Source organism: Musca domestica, unplaced genomic scaffold (assembly GCF_030504385.1).
Source record: "Musca domestica strain aabys unplaced genomic scaffold, Musca_domestica.polishedcontigs.V.1.1 26, whole genome shotgun sequence".
Lineage (NCBI taxonomy): Eukaryota > Metazoa > Arthropoda > Insecta > Diptera > Muscidae > Musca > Musca domestica.
In genome coordinates this window covers 5249008-5271250 of record NW_026712283.1, presented here as the reverse complement: position 1 = coordinate 5271250, position 22243 = coordinate 5249008, and the positions used below count along the sequence as shown (strand labels likewise).

The 22243-nt window shown below is 35.0% G+C and overlaps 1 long non-coding RNA gene across 1 annotated transcript in view; it reads right to left on the bottom strand.

Moving 5' to 3' along the window:
• Positions 1-22243, bottom strand: part of LOC131803015 (uncharacterized) — a 170871-nt gene that overhangs the window by 44292 nt on the left and 104336 nt on the right. The window lies entirely within an intron of this gene.

The window sequence follows — 22243 nt, the reverse complement described above, 5'->3', positions numbered from 1 at the left end:
AAGAGTTAAAAGTATTCCAAATGAAGATCCTTTGTGGGGGAGGTACTTGATGTAGTGAACCGGTATTGTCAACTTTCTCACCTTACCTAGCACTGATGCAAATATAAGGATCTGCAAAGTCGAATCGAATTATACTTTCTATTTCTATAAGGTAAATTATGTTCTTAGAAAATTTTAACCTTTTGTGAGGTAGGTACCTGAAGGATTGGGTTAATATGGCCCATCTCCGAACTCGATCTAAGTTTGACAATAATATCACGATGTATCAAGTTTGGATCAATTCGTATATTCCCTTGAAAGTTATCGTTCGCACCAGCCAGACAGACAGATATACATACGGACGGACACCCCTACATCGACTCCAAGTGCTCTGAAACGGATTTCGTCCAAAAGAACCTAGGATCTAAAACCGTTTTTTTCTATGAGGCACGTTTTGGGCGTATCAAATATTATATTCCCTCCGTAGCCATATGAATGAGACTTTAAAAACAAGTAAAAAAGTATCGGTCGGTTTTGCCGACAGATGTATACCCTCAGCCAATGTTCGATTTTTTTAAATATTTGGACTTCTGTTATGATTATTCAAATGTTTAACCCCTAATGCAGTAGGCTTCGAAGGAATGGGCCAATATTGGTAATTTCGTATCGAATCTAAATAAATATGACATAAATATTGCGACGTGCTAGGTTTGGACTGTGTTGTGTTGATGAAAATGTTTGGGATGTACCAAGTCTTGAATAGAATCGGATGTCAATTTCGCTTTTTATGAGCTTTATGGTTACTCAAAATTTTGAGCCTTTGTGGGGAGGTACCAAAAGGAGTCGGCCGATATATCCCATCTTCACAACGGATCTTTTGTTAGTGGAAATAATGGAATGTGTAAAATATAAAGGAACCCTGATACTTATTTCGGATAAGTATCCGATAGTATCAACATTTTGGTTATTCAAAATGTTGACTCTTTGTAGGGGAGGTACCACAAGGAATGATCCGATCTCCACCATTATTTTTAAACAAATCCTGTGTTGATAGAAACATTCAGATGTGCCAAGACTAAATGGAATCCGATATTAATTTCGCATTTTATGAGCTTAATGTATATTCAAAATTTCGACCTTTTGTGGGGGAGGTACCGGAAGGTGTGGACCGATATATTCCATCTTAACACCAGACCTTGGATTAATATAAATATTGGGAAGTGTGAAATTTGAAGACAATCGGACTCATACATCACATATTATGAGAGTTGTAATTATTTAAAATTTTGACTATTTGTGGAGGAGATACCTGATGGAGTGGACCGATATTGTCCTTTTTCACACCTGACCTAGCACTGACGCAAATATTAGGATTTACAAAGTTAGAGCAAATTCGGATTATCGTTTCTCTTTCTGTGCAGAAAAAATATTTTATTTTGAAAATTTCGACCTTTTGTGGGGGAGGTACCAGAAGGAGTGGACCGATATGCGCCATCTTAAAACCAGACCTTGGGTTGATATTAATATTGGGATGTGTGAAATTTGAAGACAATCGGACTCTTACATCAGATTTTATTAGAGTTGTAATTATTTAAAATTTTGACCCTTTGTGGGGGAGGTACCAGAAGGATTGGATCGATATTGTCCATTTCGCACCAGACCTAGCACTGATGTAAATATTAGGATTTGCACAGTTGGAGCAAAATCTGATTAACTTTCTCTGCAGAAAATATATTTTTTGAAAATTTCGATTTTTTGTGGGGGAGGTACCAGAAGGAGCGGACCGATATTGCCCATCTCCGAACTCGATCTAAGTTTGACAAAAATATTTCGATGCACCAAGTTTGGACCAAATCGAATACTCCCTTCGAGAGTTATTGTGCGCACCAGCCAGTCAGACAGACAGATGGACGGGTGGACGGACATCGCTAAATCGACTCCAAATTCTCTCCAAATTCTAGGGTCTAAAACCGTTATTTCAACTAGGCACGTTATGGCCGTATCAAATGATATATACCCTCTCTCAGCCATATGGCTGAGGGTAGAAGTATATATGCAATGTATCAAATCGGATACCTTCAACGATTTTTGCGGAATTTAAACTTCTTGAATATTTGAAAGGAGTGGGCCTATATTTTTTCATAATTCAAAGTTTTACTACAATTTTATTCTCTTTTGATGAAATCAGATTTCTTTTAACTACTTTGGGGTATCAGGAGAGAATAAAATGGGTCGCTATTACTTATCTTCGAACTTGATCTAAGTTTGACAAACATATTGTGTTATGCAGACTTGTACTCCCTTATTGTGCGCAACATCCAGACAAAGATTATTGAGATATACTTATACTCTCTGTAGACGTATGTCTGAGAGCATAAAGAGTATCCGTTTCGTTTTTTGAGAACCAATGTTCCGGACATTTGCCATATAAAAAATGGAAGTTGTTGTTGTCATTGTTATGCTCCACACTGGCGAAAATCAACTATTTAGGCTCAGCCGTTCGCCTCAAATGCCATAGAATTTAAAGTTTCAAATTTGGCCATAATTAAGGCTTCCGTGGCCGCTGTGCTTTATGCTTTATTCAGATTAACTGGCCTGGGGCTATTTGAAAACCGTTCATTATTCATTGAAATCAAATGAAATGTTGGATCGATGGATCGATTATTTGATCTTGCGGTTTAGTGAACTTTTTTCCTTCAAACACGCACACACATAAAAATGTTATTTGTGGACACCCAAAAATACCAACAACGATGATGGATGTGCTATTGATAAATCTTGAAATCTTGTATTCAAAATTTGTAGCGAAATACCCCCAGCCAGCCAGTGTTGGTCGGTATACCAGCCAGACATTTTGGCAATTTCTATAAGCAAAAGTAAATTATATGATAACGTCATCGCCAGCAACATCACGCTATGAAGTATGGAATGAAATAAAAAGAAACAAAAACTACAACAGCAACAAAAACGTAGTTTAAAAATATTTTTGATAGATCGATCAGCCTTCCCCAAAAAACCCGCATTTCTTTGTTCCAAAAAAAAAAAAAATTGTGTTAAACAGCACAAATTTATTAACCACTAGTTGAGATTATTGTTATTAAAAAATCACACACACACACACACACGCACACATGCATATCACATATTCAACCATTGGAATATAAATAAATGCAAGGAAACCCAACAAAACCACTTAATTTATTTTTGTTAAATAAATTTTCAAAAATTTTCTGCTAGACATTATGGCAACATCAGCAGTGAACAACAACAACAAAAACAAAAAAGATATATAGCACCTCGAGGCAAATATTTACGTTCATGGGTGTGAGCATGTGTGTGTGTGTGCGTTGAGGGTATGCGAATTATCAAGCAAATGAGTACATCGATGCAGGAGGAAGGGGGAAAAGCGAATAATTTTAAACGAAAACAAAACAAAAGATTTAAGGCACGAACTTGAAATTGGAATTTTTGTGTGTTTCTTTTATTGAACAGCACAGCAAGCAAACACACACACACACGCACACACACATCGACATCTACATCAGCAGCATAAAAACGCTCACATATGAATTTTTTAGACATTATCAGTGTTGATTTATGTAGCCATAATTTTGTGATTAGAATATTTGAGATTCTCATAGCCACCATGCATGCACACATAAAACAATTCTCCATGGCCTACAACACCTACAACATGATCCGAAGTAGACTGGTTGGCGAGTTGCGAGCTTGACGAACTAGCTGTCTGGCTGGCCCGGAGATGTCTGAATATTGAAAATTAAGTCAAACAAATGTAAAAATATGTAGACATTGCTGGTATCTTTGTATTTTTTTGTTCCAAAAACCGCCACATCAATAAATCATTTAATTTCAATTTCATTTGAATTCAAATTCAAATATTTTCCATGGCAACTGTAAAGTATTCAAGACAGGAGAAGGGGTAGCGGTATTGCAATTGGAAAAGAATTCACGTTAATATTCAAAAATGCAAACGACTGTTACCAAGCCAATAAAAAAAATAATGAATGGCAAAGCTATTTTTGGAAAAAAAAAGTTATCCGCAAGGGGTGTGTCATGGGTGTACTGCGATTTGATGGGGGGTAACACCAAAGAGAAATTCTTGAAAAGAGGATGTTTTGGCTTCGGTATCTAGAAAGGGAACAATTTTGAATAAAATTTTAGGAAATGTCTTAGAGACAATGAATTTAAAGACATCAGCTGTAATCCATAAATAGTGTAGTTATAAGTACTTTTCGAACGATTATAGTACACATTTCCAAAACCACAGCCATATATAAATTCCAGATACCAACAGAGACCTGAATATCCAATTTAAAGATTCCAGCTCTATTCCTTCATCCAATACCAAACTAAGTACCATTTAGTACAAATTTAGGATGCGTTTCAAAGCCGCCACCAAATCTCAAACACAGACACCATTAGTAATCTACAAATAACTATCCAATTTCAAATTTTTTCTTTATCCCTTTACCCACCACCCAATATAGTTCCACTTAGTACTTTTCGATCAATTATAGTAAACATTTCCAAAACCTTCCCATACCACAGACACCACAAATGGCATTTATATCAAATTTCAGTATATCTACTCCATTCCTTTACCCAATACCAAATATCCATCCATTTGTCTAGACAACACATGAAAAGCTACCCTAATACCAAATTTCCGGCACTATTTGTTCACTCAATACAAAATTGTACCAAATATAGTACTATTTTGTACCTTCCGTGCACTTGTAGTACACATTTTCAAACTACCTCAAGATCTCAATTCGAGATACCAACATAGACCCAATCACTGTCAAATTTGCCAAAACGGTACCATTTTGGAAGTTTAGTACCATTTTAGAACTTTTCGTAACCTTAATATTCAAATTTCCAAAAAAAAACCCTCCAATTCATCTATCTTGCACTCCATACGAGACTCACTCCTATTCCAAATTTAAGCTCATACCTATTGAAAGTTCTAGGAAAAAATCTACGTTGGTAATTGGTCTGACTTTTCTCTGGGTTCTAGAAAAAAATCAACTATGCCCTGTGAGTCCTAGGAAAAATCCATGTTGTTGCTGGAAAAAAACTAACATTCTGCTGTTGATCATAGAAAAAATCCATGCGGACCGGTGAGTCCTAGGAAAAAATCCACGTTGGTACTTGGTCTGACCGTCCTATGGGGCCCAGGAAAAAATCCAAGTTGGCCCTTGGTCCGATTGTACTGTGGGTCCCAGATAAAATAAACGTTGATTCTTGGTCTAATTGACCTGTGAGTTTTAGGAATAAATCCACGTTGGTCCTTAGATTGACTTTCCTATGGGCCCTAGGAAAAAATCCAAGATGGCCCTTAGTCTGACTGTTCTGGGGTTCTACGAAAAAATCCACGTAGGCAATTGGTCTGACTTTCCTCTGGGTTCTAAGAAAAAATCCACGCAGTCCTGTGAGTCCTAGGAAAAAATCCACGTTGGTACTTGGTCTGACCGTCCTATGGGGCCTAGGAAAAAATCCAAGTTGGCCCTTGGTCCGACTGTACTGTGGGTCACAGAAAAAATCAACGTTGATTCTTGGTCTGATTGATTGACCAGTGAGTTTTAGGAGTAAATCCACGTTAGTCCATAGATTGACTGTCCCATGGGTCCTAGGAAAAAATCCAAGCTGGCCCTTGGTCTGACTGTACTGGGGTTCTACGTTGGTCTTTGAAAAAATAATTTTAAACAAAATCCAAAATGGTTCTTGGATTGACAATCCTGTGATATTAGGAAAAAATCCACGTTGGTCCTAATTCTGACAGTCCTGTAAATCCTAAAAAAATCCTCGTTGGTCCTTTCATTTTTTATAGCCTCAGCCATATGGCTAGAGAGGATATATATCATTTGATATGACCAAAAGGGGCCTCATCGAAGTAACGGTTCTAAAACCTAGGACTCTTTGGACCAAATCCATTTCAGGACATTTGGAGGCGATGTCCGTTCGTCGATAACTCTTGAAGGGAGTATCCGATTTGGTTCAAACTTGGTACATCTTAATATTATTATCAAACTTAGATCGAGGTCGGAGATAGGTGACATCCGCCCACTCCTTCTGGTACCTCCCCCATATAAGATCAGTTATCAAAAAAAGCGATGTAAGCATCCGGTTCTCTTCATATTTCAAACATCTCATCATTTCTACCAATACAAGATTTGCTGTGGGTATATGATATATCGGTCCACTCCTTCTGGTACTTTCCCCACAAAATGTCAAAAGTGTTTATCTCCCACAAAGGGTTAAAAATTTGAATTTGAATAGCTCATCAAACGCGAAATTAACATCCGATTGTTATAAAGTGGGTAGAGATCGGACCATTTCTTCTGGTACCTCCCCCAAACAGGCTACAGGCATCCAACTTTCTTAAAATTTCACTCATACAAACATTTTTGCTAACACAAGATCTGCTATGAAGATGATGATTTATATCTGCAAACCCCTTCTGGTACCTCACCCACAAAGGGTCACAATTTTCAATTCTTTTATCTGTCGTAACTTGCGAAACAAGTCAGCGATTTTTTACAACTTGCTATATCTAAATATTATTCTCAACCCGTATCCTGTGATGAATATGGAATTAATGATTTCGCATAAAATTGGAAAAAAATGTTCGATTTTCTTGTAATTTTGTCCATTCCAATATTTTCATCTGTATTAGACGAAGTATGAAAATGGAATACTTCGGACGACTATATCTGGTAGCCCACTCACCATACATCTCATACAAAGTGAAGGAAGTAACTAATATAGGCCAAACCTGGCACGTCGCAATATTTATATCATTTTAATTTAGGTCCGATACGAAATTGACAATATTGACCCATTACTTCGGATGCTAATCCATAGATGGTGAACAATTTCAATAATCATAACAGAAGTCGAAATATATTTAAATAATCGAATATTGATTGAGGGTATATATTTGTCGGCATAAACCAACTGACTGACCGACCTTTTTTAATTGTTTAATGCACAATTGCAGTTTCGAAGGTCTTTGAAAAAATGTCAAGATATATGTTTGGTATTTTGTCCTTGGAAAAAATCCACCTTGACTCGGGCTTGAAGCATTATTCTGTTTCACAGAACAAAAAGTACGTAATGGAAAAAAATTACATTTTGTTTTGTGGGCACTTCAAATATCCACTGATCTTTGTAAAGCAAATTTTATTTAAAGAACTCCGATCCGTTCCTAATTGATATAAAAATCATGTTTAACAAAACTTTTCGATTAACTTTTACATTAACATCAGTTGTGGCAAATTAAACGATCAAGGCTGGTCGCGTACAAAATTAAGATGTAATTAATGCAAAACAAAAGACTTAAGACACAAACTTTACATTACCGAAAATGTCCATGTGCATCTAAATCATTTTTAATATTCTCGAACAATAATCGGCAAATTCAAAACCAGTCGATAATTACAGAAAAATCACAAATTAAAGAAATTTTGCGATAACCAAAAGCAACCACAGCAACAACAACAGCGGCTGTTTTACTTCCCTGAAATGGAAGGACAGATGGGAAGCCAGCCATTCACAGCCAAGCCGGCAGTCGTTACAAAATGATGCGCCTACACAAAAAATGCATTTTAGCTTAATTATTAATTACGTGTAAATTGATAATTAACATAAAAATGCAACCAGCAACAACAACAACAAAACCAATGGCAGGCACTCCATTTACCATATTTGTGTAATTTATGTTAAAGAAGAAGAAGCAGGAGACGGAAAAAAAGAGACATTCAACTGGCCTCCTCTTCGTTCATTCCAATCACCCAACCAACCAACCAACCAACAGTTGGATTCCATTGATGACAAGCGGCATTTGCTGTGCGATGACGTCTGGTTTTTACATTTCAAAAATCACCAATCTGAAGCGTTGACTGTTTGTGGGCTATTTAAAAACTCATAAATATTGAGTTTGTTAAACGAAAATGTCGAAATAATGTGAATACCGCCTGTTGATCAGAACCTGGTTTAAATTGCAGACCATATCAGAAAAAAAAATCCAATCGAATCCAAGTGCAAGAAAAATGTCGATGACTATGATGATCGCCGGCCTGTTGCTGTTCCTGATGTTTGGGACGATGCCAATTGCCAAGAGTATTCAGATTTTGTTTTTTTTTATTGTTTTGAACAACAAAGAAATGACACTGAGTGAACGTGACTAAGGTGGAAATTTGCGGTGGTTATTTTTGTAAGACAAGTTGTAGTTGTGTTAAGCGGTAAATGTAAAAAGTAACAATAGTAGATTTTTAAAAAATAACTTTCGAAGCATAAACCGGGACTAAAGACAAATGTTGATTTATTAAAAATATTTTTTAAGGACCGAAAGAGCACCAAACATGGATTTTTTAAAAATATTTTTTAAGATTAAAAAAAAAATTAAGGACCAAGATACAAACTTGAATTTTTTAAAAATATTTTTCAAAGACCTACAGACAAACGTGGATTTTTTAAAAATATTTTTCAAAGACCAACAGACAAACGTGGATTTTTTAAAAATATTTTTCAAAGACCTACAAACGTGGATTTTTTAAAAATATTTTTCAAAGACCTACAGACAAACGTGGATTTTTTAAAAATATTTTTCAAAGACCTACAGACAAACGTGGATTTTTAAAAATATTTTCAAAGACCTACAGACAAACGTGGATTTTTTAAAAATATTTTTCAAAGACCTACAGACAAACGTGGATTTTTTAAAAATATTTTTCAAAGACCTACAGACAACGTGGATTTTTTAAAAATATTTTCAAAGACCTACAGACAAACGTGGATTTTTTAAAAATATTTTTCAAAGACCTACAGACAAACGTGGATTTTTTAAAAATATTTTTCAAAGACCTACAGACAAACGTGGATTTTTTAAAAATATTTTTCAAAGACCTACAGACAAACGTGGATTTTTTAAAAATATTTTTCAAAGACCTACAGACAAACGTGGATTTTTTAAAAATATTTTTCAAAGACCTACAGACAAACGTGGATTTTTTAAAAATATTTTTCAAAGACCTACAGACAAACGTGGATTTTTTAAAAATATTTTTCAAAGACCTACAGACAAACGTGGATTTTTTAAAAATATTTTTCAAAGACCTACAGACAAACGTGGATTTTTTAAAAATATTTTTCAAAGACCTACAGACAAACGTGGATTTTTTAAAAATATTTTCAAAGACCTACAGACAAACGTGGATTTTTTAAAAATATTTTTCAAAGACCTACAGACAAACGTGGATTTTTTAAAAATATTTTTCAAAGACCTACAGACAAACGTGGATTTTTTAAAAATATTTTTCAAAGACCTACAGACAAACGTGGATTTTTTAAAAATATTTTTTTAAGGCCCCACAGACAAACGTGGATTTTATAAAAATATTTTTTTAAGGCCCCACAGACAAACATGGATTTAAAAAAAAAAAATTTTAAGGACCAACGGGTAAAAGTGGATTTTATAAAAATATTTTTTTAAGGCCCCACAGACAAACGTGGATTTTATAAAAATATTTTTTTAAGGCCCCACAGACAAACGTGGATTTTATAAAAATATTTTTTTAAGGCCCCACAGACAAACATGGATTTAAAAAAAAAAAATTTTAAGGACCAACGGGTAAAAGTGGATTTTATAAAAATATTTTTTTAAGGCCCCACAGACAAACGTGGATTTTATAAAAATATTTTTTTAAGGCCCCACAGACAAACGTGGATTATAACGTTGATTTTAAAAAAAAAATATTTTTAACAGACGAATGTGTTTTTTTTTTTTCAAAAATCTTGTTTGAAGTACCAACAGAAAAAGTCTGGATTTTTTAAAAATATCTTTTTCAAAGACCAACAAACCACCGTGGATTTTTTAAAAATAATTTTCAAAGACCAACAGACAATCATGGATTTTTTACAAATATTTTTTCAAGGGCCAACAAATAAGCGTGAATTTTGAAAAATATTTTTTCAAAGGAACAACAGACCTCCAAACGTGGATTTTTTAAAAATATTTTTTCAAGGACCAACATACAATCAAACATCGACATTTTAAAGAATATTGTTTCTAGGACCACCAAACATGGATTTTTTCACATTTTTTTACCTATAGAAGCACCCGTGTACTCCTCAATAACTCCATTACTTTCAATTTTCAATCGCCATCATCACCCTAATCCCCAACAAAATCGCTGTCATTACCACCATCATCATCATCATCCTTCTTATGGACACAACTTTTGTGAACAAAACTACCTCAGCAGCCGGAGCAGTTGTTACTACCTGACATTATCGTTTCGATGGCAATTTGAATAATGTCTTGTGGACATTTTAGGCCCAGTTCAGGAAATTTATTAAAAGTGCTAACAAAACAATTTATGCCTTTTTAATGGCTTATTAGCCGGGGCTTATCGTGTCACCTTTGCAACTCTATACCCCTTCGAACATACATAAACACTTAACATTTGTTGCAGAGAATAGCAGACAACAAACAAAGCCATAATCCTTTCGTTTCCAGGGACCTCATCTCCTACCCTCCTTTGGGGGATTGTGAGTCTGAGGAGGGCAGGAGACTTACTGTTAAAGGTGGTCCCCCTTTTTTTTTGTTTGGTTGTATGTGGTGTGGTGTTGATGGGTCTTTTTGGGTCTTTCATTTTCGACGAACGTCTTGAGAAAATGAAAAATTGTTGCAATAAATTTAATTTGATATCACCACACACACTCACAACACACATGCAAAATTTATGTTCCATTCAGTGATCTTGTGGAATTTAAAAAACGCTTTGTTTTCAACTTCGTATTAGATGGAAGTGGCTTAAACCGATTTTTTTTTTTGTAGAGGAGTAAATGAAAAAAGAAGAAAGCAAAATGAAAACGCAAGTATTCGGTATGTGATAGTTGCAAAAAATTTGGAATATCGATTGTATATTTGTAGGTTTGTTTGATGACTCATGACCTTTATATGTCTTTAACCCTCAAAAAAATATTTGTTTAAAAGTCCACGTTGGTCCACACATTTTGTTTAATCCACATTTATTGCTTTGTTGGCTCTTTATCTGACTGACCAAGGACCACGCTAGGAAAAACCGAACGTTGTTCCTTGGTCTGACTGTCCTGTGCGTCCTGGGAATGGTCCAATCTCTACCGTTTTAATAACAGTTCCATTGTTGATGGAAATATTCAGATGTGCCAAGTCTTAATGGCATCGGATGTTAATTTCCCGATTTATGAGCTTAATGGATATTCAAAATTCCGGCCTTTTTTGGGGGAGGTACCAGAAGGAGTGGACCGATATATTCCAATTTATCTTGTGATCTTGTGTTAATAAAATTATTGGGATGTGTGACATTTGAAGACAATCGGATTCTTAAGTCACATTTTATAAGAGTTATAATTATTCAAAATTTTGACCCTTTGTGGGGGAAGCACTTGATGGAGTGGACCAATATTATCCATTTTTGCACCTGACCGAGAACTGAGGCAAATATTACGATTTGCAAAGTTGGAGCGAAATCGGATTATTGCTTCTCTTTCTGTGCAGAAAAACATTTTTTTTATTTTTCCCCTTTTGTGGGGGAGGTACTTGATGGAGTGGACCGATATTATCCATATTTGCACCTACCGATAACTGAGGCATATATTAAGATTTGCAAAGTTGGAGCAAAATCGGATAATTGCTTATTTTTAAGGGCAAAAAAAAATGTTGTGACAATTTCGACCTTTTGTACCAGGAGGAGTGGACCGATGTATTCCATCTTAACACCAGACCTTGGGTTAACAAAATTATTGGGATGTGTGAAATTTGAAGCCAATTGGACTCTTCACATCACATTTTATAAGAGTTGTAATTATTTAACATTTTGACCCTTTGGGGGAAGGTACTTGATGGTGTGAACCGATATTGTCGATTTTCGCACCTAACCTAGCACTGAGGCAAATATTCGGATTTGCAAAGTTGGAGCAAAATCGGACTATCATTTCACTTTCTGTGAAAAAAAAAATATTTTTTTTTAAATGTCGACATTTTGTGGCGGACGTACCAGAAGAAGTGGACCGATATTGCCCATCTCAGAACTCGATCTAAATTTGACAAATATTTTACGATGTACCAAGTTTGGATCAAATCAGATACTCCATTCGAATGTTATCGTGTGCACCGGAAACCGGACGGACGGGCATCGCTAGATCGACTCCAAAAGTCCTGTAACGGATTTGTTTCAAAGAGACCTAGGGTCTAAAACCGTTATAATGATGAGGCACGTTTTGGCCGTATCACATGAGATATACCCTCTTAGCCATATGGCTGAGGGTATAATAAAAAGCACTCACATATTTATATGATATGTTATGAAAGCCATTTTAAAATACTTAATTTCGATGAAGGGAAATGAGAGAACTAAACTCCTAATTTAGAAAATGTTGATATTAAACTGTTGCAAGTTCGTTTCTTAAGTCTTTTGTTTGAAACATTCTTATTAGGGAAAATATTTTATATACATTTAATTTTAAAAATTTAATAAATTCTTATGAACACGAATCAAGAGATCTCGTGTATAGTTTTCATTATTCATTTTTTTTTAAATTTTCAAAGAAAATATTTTTTTTTCATCCATTATTTTACACCATCGCCTCCCTCTGATTCATACCACGGAAAAATTAACCAATAAATGTCAAAGATATTAACCTACTTATAAATTTAGTTATTATATCAAATCTGTTCGAAAAACATGCCAATAATATATATTTAACGACAAAAATACAAATCTACATATGAATGTCTGTTGCCGTTGCCGTCATCGTTGTTTTTGTTGTACTACTTTTCATAAATTATGAAAAAAAAAAAAATAAACATCAGATATTAGCATTTTTTCCATTCGAATGCTTGTTTCATTTGCCGTTGTTGTTGTTGCTTAATATTATTGGAAATCTCCATGAAGGCAAGATGAAAACCATGAAGTCGAAGCATGACAACAAAATGATTTTAAGCGGCTTTTAAAAGAGCATTAACCAAAGACACCAAAAAAAAAGACACGAAAAAACTTCACTTTTTAAAGAGGGTGGAGTTTGAAAATTGTGAGAAAAAATCTATAAATTTGATATTCTCTTATAGGTCTTAAAATTTTTGTAAAAAAATATTTAACGTATAAATTGAAATAAATCATTCAAAAACATAAAGGTCTATAGCCGGTCCTGAATTACATATTTTAAGCAAGTAAGCTGAGGCTATAGTCGTGAAGGGCAGACCAGGTGATACCCTACTACAATTTTTCGATAATGTTTCAACAGATCTGAAACCCTTTTCACTAGGAGAAGATTCCCCCAAATAGCATCCCCAGGTTTTGAACCTAATTGCTCCTAAATTATATATCTGGAATCAATATTTTTCAAAAACATACCATCTCTTAAAAAGGATGGGTATTTGACTACTACGTGAAATATATAATTCAATCTTTCGGAAAGAACATAAATTTTAAATTCATTTTTTCCTTTTTGACCTATGTTGTGTTAATGGGAATAAAAATTTATTTTTGAACATTTAGATTCCCCTATATGATTCCTGTATCCCGATATTCGTCAAAGAAATCAACATCAATGTAAAGGTCAGACATACGCCTTTCATGTATTTGTGATTTAGATAATTTAAATTTCAAAACAGTGTGGCTTGTTTGTTCGGGATACCGTAGTATTTTGTTGTTGCAAAATGGTCAGGCTTTATCCCTTTATTGTTGTTTTTATAAAAACAACGTTTGTTTATTAGTGGAGAACGATGGTAATGTTTACCAGGGGGTAAGGCAGGGAATACCTAGGTTTCGGAAAGAGCCACCAATCCTCATCAGTTCCCTTGTTTTTTGTCTGGGATATTCTCCCCAGAAGTTATTTTAAAAATAACTTCTATGACAAAAAACATTTTTTACCCAAGTGACAAGATCGTAAGCTCAATAGAAGAGGAACCAAAGAATTAAATAAAACTAAAATTCTTTTGGAAAGTCTTCTAAAAAAAGTCTTCAGACAAAAAACAAGGGAACTGATGAGGATTGGTGGCTCTTTCCGAAACCTAGGTATTCCCTGCCTTACCCCCTGGTAAACATTACCATCGTTCTCCACTAATAAACAAACGTTGTTTTTATAAAAACAACAATAAAGGGATAAAGCCTGACCATTTTGCAACAACTAATTTAAATTTCTTTTTCACAAAATTGATGTCGATTTCACCAGCTAAATATTTTTCGATGTCCAACAAAAATGCGCTCTCCTAAACTCTAACCTCAAAATCTGGACAATTTTTATGTTTTTTGACCATTTTGCGAACATCTCCCAAACCAATTGGCTTCTATTCTAATCCTAACCCATTTCCCATGCAAAATTTCACGAAGATCGGACGATAATTGCCACCTTAATATAATAACCCAAACACGTAGTGTTGTAAGGTGAAAAAAAATATTACAAAATGTACAATTCAATATTAAAAGTCAAATTAAAACAAGTAAAAAATCAGTAAGTTCGGACGAGCCAAACCTTGAATACCCTCAACCATTTGGAACGAATTAGAAAATTTTCACAAAAATAAAACCCATTAAAAATTATGTTAAAATCTTTAAAATACCTAATATCGGAAGTAGCCGATATATGGGGAGATATACGATATTGTGGACCTATATAGACAAATCTATGTCTGGGGGTAAAGTACTCACAAAGAATTCCTTGTGTGGATTTTCAGACAATACCATTCGAAAATATGGCTAAAATTTTTTATGATTACCGAATATGGGGGGGGGGCGATATAGCCCATCTTCGAACTTGACCTGCCTGCAGATAAAAGAGGGATATGTGCAAAATTTAACCATTCTTGGGTGGCGCGTGCTGAATGCGATGGTGCTGAGTCCTGTTGGAAGGTCCAACCGATGGTGCACATTTTCAGCTGACCTCTTTGGCAAGTAGACGCGATCATTTTGTTTGTTTACAAACTGCTGGACAACGAATGTTTTCTCATCGGAGAAAACTAAATTCGACAGTTCACCACTTTCGGCCAAGCGAAGCAACTCTTTAGTTCTTTTGAGCCTATTTTCTTTCTGTTGCGGTGTAAGTTCTTGCACTTTGTGGAATTTCAATGGCTTTACTCCGAGCTCATTTTCCAATATTTGCCAAAGGGAATATTGCAATATGTTCAGCTTACGAGTCATTTTTCGGCCACTGCGACGCGGGTTTCGATCAAGTCGCTTCTTTACTTTTCGAACCATTTCTGCTGATGTTGCTGTTTTCTCCTGTCCACTTCCTTGATGTCGGGCTACGCTACCAGTATTACGGTAACGAGCGATGTTACGAGACACAAAAGATTTATTCACATTTAAATGCTGGAGTGCTCTAACTATAGCCACTTGTGGCTTTCCCACCAAATATAAAGAAATTACACTATCACGCTTGAATTCCATCACGAATAACTTCTTTTCTTGAAAATTCTCACCAAAATGATTTTGTACGCTTGGAAACAATATAATGAGCTGTCACTGGGATAATTTTAACAGCTGTCGGAAGAGTGGCTTAGAAGTCTGAAGTTGTTTGCAGTTTAATAATCTTACCCTCTAGTTTTGTGAGTGATTTTTGCGTAAGCTCGCATTAAGTGCAGGCTTACCCCTAACATTCCTCTTTAATATATTAGAATTCCTGCATTTAGGTAATACACTATATACACCTAAAATCAACAGATTCCAAGGAATTTTAGTCCGAAAATGTCCAAAAGTGTGGAAAGAAGGGAAATATTTCCCCATCTATTTTGGTTACTTTGCGATGTAAAATTATTAAACGTTGATACAGCTGTCTTCTACTATTAGCTGAACAAATTGCATTTTGTCGCACAGTGTATTTATAAAACCCATTGTCTTTAATTATTTCTTTAGCCATATGGCGTTGCCAGATGGGTCCGTCAAATATGGGCAACCCTGTATATCATTTTATACGACCATAAGGTGCCTCATCAAAATAATGGCTTTAGACTCTCTTTTTGGACAAAATCCGTTTAAGGACATTTGGAGTTGACCTTGGGGTGTCCTTCAATCCATCTTTCTGTTTATCTCGCTGGCTGTTCTGCAAAATAATTCTTGAAGGAATTGTCCGATTTAATCCCAATTTGGTACATCGTAATACTTTTATCAGATCGTATTCGAAAATGGGCAATATCGGTATCTTGTACTTATAAAATTAGTAGGATTTGCAAAGCTTCCACTAAATTAAATTGTTGTATGAGGTAAATTATTATCTATTAAAACTTTGATCTTTTGTTTGAGGGGTACCAGAAAGAGTGGACTGACATTGTCAATCTCCTGCCAGTACCTCCCACATAATTTTGAATAATGTTAATTCGTATAAAATGTGAAAAAAGATTTCAATTATCTTCAAATTTCGCACATTACAATATTTCTCCCAATACAAAATCTGGTATGAAAAACAGATAGAACGGACCTCCCCACGAAGGAGTTTAAGAGTTGAATTACAAAACGCTAATATAAACGAAATATACATCCGAGTCATTCTAAGTTTCCCACATTCCAAAATTTTCCCTAATGGAATATCTTGTGTGAAGTTGAAATATATTGTCATATTCCTTTTGGTATCTCAACTATAACAGGTCAACATTTTGAACTATTACAAAGTTCATAAAATGCGAAACAAGCTTTCGACTCCTTTAAAATTCGACACACCCCAAAATTTCTTCCAACAGAGAATCTGGTGAGAAGATGGAATATATCGGCCCACCTCTTCCTCACAAAGGCTCAGGAGCATTCAATTCTTTTCAAAATTCCCACATTCCAATATTTATCCCAACACAAGATCGTCCCACTACTACTGGTACCACCACCACAAAGGGATCACAGTTTTGAATAATAAAGCGCTCAGAATGGCGAAATAAGCACTCGATTCTCCACAAAATTCCAATATCGTAATATTTTTACAACAGAAACATATGGTGTGTAGATGTGATGTATAGGTCTTCTCCTCCCCTTCATAGGGGTTAACATTTTTATTAAAAATGCTTATAGTCCTTGAAAATAATATTTTTCGAAAATTGCTTGTATCATTAAGAATAGAGCTAGTTTTTTATACCCTCAGCCATATGTTTTTACTAATCCAAGATCTGGTGTGAAGATGAAATATAGCGGACCACTCTTTCGGGTACCTCCCCCACAAAGGGTTAAAAAAATGAACATCCACGAAGCTCATAAAACTTGAAATTAACATCCGATCCATTCAAACTTCAACACAAGATCTGTTATAAAGATGGGAGAGATCGGACCATTCCTTCTGGTACCACCCCCACAAAGGATTAAAATTTTGAATAACCAAAACTATCATAAAGTCCGGTTCTCTTCAAATTACACACATCACAAAATTTTTATTAACCCAAGGTCTGGTGTGAAGATGGACTATATAGGTTCACTCCTTCTAGTTTCTCCCCCACAAAGGGTCAAAATTTTGAATATCCATGAAGCTCATAAAACGTGAAATAAAGATCCGCTTCCATTCAGACTTGGTTCATTTCTATATTTTCATTAACACAATATCTGTTGTGAAAATGGCAGAGATCGGACTATTTCTTCTGGTACCTCCCCCACATAGAGTTCAAAATTTTGGAAAAGAAAACGCCGAAAGAAAGCGAATTAAGCATCCAAATATTTCATCCATCTCCTCAAATTTCCCACATAAAAATATTCTTGCTAACATAAGACCTGTTGTGAAGATGATATATCTGCCAACCTCTTTTGGTACCTAACCCATAAAGAGTCACATTTTTCAATACTTTTATCTGTCATAACTTGCGAAACAAATTGACGTTTCCTTTTTTTTTTTTTTGGTTTTTTCTAATTTTTTTTATAAATTCTTAATTTGAATTCACAAAAACAATCGAATTTCAGGTACCCACATAGAAGTTAAATTAACAATTTCCCTCGTTTAGATAAACTTAAATTTCCTCAAATCTTCAGACCAAATTCCAGTTTCAAAGAAGAGAAAAAAGAAACAAGAAACTCCTCTAACAACTCAATATTCGAAATGAAAAAGGTATATATTTTTAATCACATTAAAATGTATTTAGATACAGTACATCGTATTAATAATTTTAAAATGTTAATTTATTTTAAACACAACAGCAGCAACAACAACAAGAAAATTGAATTAGCTAATGAGCATGTGGGGGAATTCAAACAAAGAAACTTTTTGTGGAGATGTTGGGGTTTGAAGTTGAAAAGCAGTGCGCTTTCAAGTTTCACTGCCAGACTTTGTGGCTCCGCTAAGCGCTGGCCAAAATAAATCGAATTCCACACCAAAAAAAAAATACGTATTCACATTTATTTTGTTGTGGGATTTTTTACACATCGCGACAACAACAAAATACCAATATTGAAATTAATAAATTTTTGGTTAGATTTTTAAAATATTTTTTTGTTTCTTTTTTCAAAATTTATTTTTTTTTTTGGTTTGTTTGCTTGGCAAGCACAAATACCTGAAATCTTGCAGACCAAACAAGAAAATAATAAAACAAAGAACAACAACAAAAACAAGCCAGAGAAACTGTCACTATATTTAGAGTGTTTGTGTCAGAGCACGGCAGCGGCAGTCACAAACTGTCGCAGAATCATAATTTAAGCTCATTTCAAAGCCAGCGAAACCTTGACTGGGAGCACACGCCTTTTCTTTGTGGTTGTTGTTGTTGTTGTCGTTGTCACAACGAGATTTGAGTCAAATCGTTGAGTCTTTTCAATTTTGCTCGCTGGTGGGTTTCTTTGGCCATTTGTTTGTTTTATTTTTTTCTTCTTTTCTTTCAATCTTTTTTTTTTCTTTTTTTCTGAAAAGAATAATTTATTGAAATAATGGATAATGAGGTATTAATGATATTTATTTAAAAATAAATATGATTTCACATCCAGCCAAATGATAAATAGATGTCAAACTCAAAACACACAGATGAAATATTTTGTGAAATCATTAAAACAAAAAAAAAGAGTTTGAAACAATAATCGAAACTGGAATTTGGCGAATGGCATTTGTTAGCCATACATTGTTTTTTTTTTTTTTTTTTTTTTTTTGGCTTAAAGCCTATTTGAATTTTTTTGGGGTTAAATTTATGTCTATAGAGTGACAATTTGATAATAGGGGATAATAGTGGTTTTAGGGCTAGGGTTTAATATTACTAACGAATTTCAGGAGTTAACATTTTGAAAGAGTTTTGATATCGCTTTTGATATTTTTGTACGTCCGTCCATCTGTCCTCATGAGTTGCACGGAGTTGGGTCACAGGAGATAAGCGTTATGACTATTCAAACGGTTGACCCTTTTTGGGAAAGCTTCTGTTTAAGTGGAAGCTAATTTCGTCTCTGACCTTTTTTAGGTCTTTGTTCAGTTAAAAAAAAAATCAACAAAAAAAATAATCAAACCTTCATCATCCTACAAAATTTTGGCAAAATAATAAAAATTTACCAAATTTAATAATAAAAGGTAGGCAAAGGTTATAGTCTTGCGGGGCCGACCATGTGATACCCTACAACACTTCAATATTGTAGAATTCCCATTATGTACAAATCCACTTTGGAAGATTTCGCTTTTAAAATTGCAGGGTGAGATACCCACCCATAATTTTTGATACGCCATAATTTTTACATTTTTGTTTTTAAATTTTATTGAATGATAGCAAAAATGTCGGAAATAGCATCAAACTGCAGAATAAGTTTAGATTTGTTCGAATTGGTCACCTTTGGCACGAATTATGGCCTTCTAACAGCCAATGAAACCATCACACGCTGCCCGAATGTTGCTCTGCGGTATTTTGGCCCATTCCCGGCGAAGCGCTTGCTTGAGGTGTTCGACATTTAGTATTTGTTAGTTTCAACCTTGCCTTTCAAAATACTCCAGACACAATAGTCCAACGGATTGCTATCCGGAGATTTTGGTGGCCTCACCTCATTTTGTAATCACTCTTGGGTGACGCGTGCTGAGTGCGATGGAATGTCCAAGGTCTGCGGCCTAAATGTTTGCGTGCACTGCCCAAGGCTTTAATACACCCTCTAGAATATTTTCGCGATAATATTCGGCATTTATTCTAATGCCACGGCCGATTAATACGAGCGGCGAGCGACCATCGGCTGTTATGGCGGCCCTCGCCATCACCATGCCGGCGCTTGAGTTCTGGTGGCCAATCGAAGGTGTACATTTTCAGCTTTACTCCGAGCTAATTTTTCAATATTTGCCAAATTGAATATTGCGATATGTTCAGATCACGAGCCATTTTTCGGCCTGCGACGCGGGTTCCGATCAAGTCGCTTCTTTACTTTTCTATTCGAACCATTTCTGCTGATGTTGCAGTTTTCTTCACGGTAACGAGCGATGATACACACACAAAAGATTTATTCACACTTAAATGCTGGAGTGCTGCAACGATAACCACTTGTGGATTGTCAGCCAAATATAAAGAAATTACACTATCACGCTTGAATTCCATCTCGAATATCTTCTTTTCTAGAAAATTCTCACCAAAATGCTTTAGTACGCTTGTAAACAATATAATGAGCTGTCACTGGAATAATTTTAGCAGGTGTCGGAGTGGCTTGGATTTGACAGCAGACTGATGTTGGTTGCAATTTTTTCATCTCACCCTGTTGTACATATTTTATACTTTTCGTGTCGTTCTAGTACGAATGTCGACAAACCCAGCCTAATCTGACACTTTCGAAAAACGAGTGATCCTCACCCATAGTTTTAAGATTCTAGCTTCTGCCATTTCGTCTGGGCCTTGATGAAATATTATGGCAGTCAGTCAATTACTTTGTTCTCTTATTAATATGGATATATTTTGAAAGACTAACAAAGGAAACTAGAACGTGCATTTTTGTAAAATTTGTTTTAGTTTTTTTCCAAATAGATATAAGATATAAAAAACATTCAAATGTATATATTTTTTTTAATCAATAGCCAAAAATACCTCCTATTCCATCATCCCTTGTCTAATTTAAACAAGTAAGCAAAGGCTATAGTCGTGCGGGGCCAGCTATGTTATACCCTACAACACTACAGTATGTTAGAAGCCCCCTTTTCAAAAGCGAAATGGACATAGGGAAGATTTCGCTTTTGAAATTAGGATTTTGACTAGGGACATTTGCTCAATATTTACGCACTCCGTCGTGCTGTTAATAATTTTACAGCTAAATATAATCCAATGGTCATCCAAAATGCTAGAATTCTTCCCTGTCCTTAACTCTCTTCACAGGCGTGTCGATTGGTTTCAATTTTGTGATCAGGAAGTTTTTCTGTTGGTTCACTTGAACCTCTAAATATTTTGCGATCATCTCTAAAAGCAAGAAGCCCCTCCGTATCTCCAAATCTAGACTCATCTATATGATTTGCTTGTCTAAGATATTTGGCTAAATTCGTCAACGAAATCAGCATAAAAAAGCCAGAAGTTCGCCTTTTGTGTATTTCGGATATCGCCTGTAAGTAATGCTGGTATTTTTCCACACAAAATTAGTGGTCCATTGTACCCGCTGTCCTAAACTCTAACTTTATGCGAGATTTCGTGTCCTTTGGTTAATATTTGTGACCTTTATAACGGCTGCAAAATCAGGAAAATTTTCAGTTGTTAGTCCATTTCAACCCCTAATATATTGCGGGCATCTTCGAAAACAAAAGGACTTGCCCTTATGAGCCCAACACTACCCTTGTAAAAAATTTCGTGAGTATCGGACGATATTTGCAATACTTATAAAATATCCCCAACCTGTGTTGTAAGGTGAACAAATATTACAAAATATACACTTCAATATTATAAGTCAAATGGAAAAAATCGCATGCGATAAAAAATATGAAAATATAAAAAAATGTCACAAAATACTACAAAATGTAAATTAACATCATTATTGGCATATTTTTCTGCGATTCTCTATCGGTTCGCCCAAATACAAATTGTACCAAATTTAGTTCCATTCAGAATTTCCAAAACATCCTACTTACCCCAATCCTACACTCCAACTGTAATCTTTATTGAAAATTTCAGGATTCCAGCTTTATTGGTTCACCAAATCCAATTTGTATTGCAAATTTAAGAGTTGTAGCTCTACTGCTTCTCAAATGCAAAGAGTACCATATTTAGTACATTTTGATACTTTTCGTACCGTTCTAGTACGAATTTCCAAAAACCCAACCTTATCTGACACCTTCGGACTATAAGCGAGCCTCGCCCAAAATTTCAAGATTCCAGCTT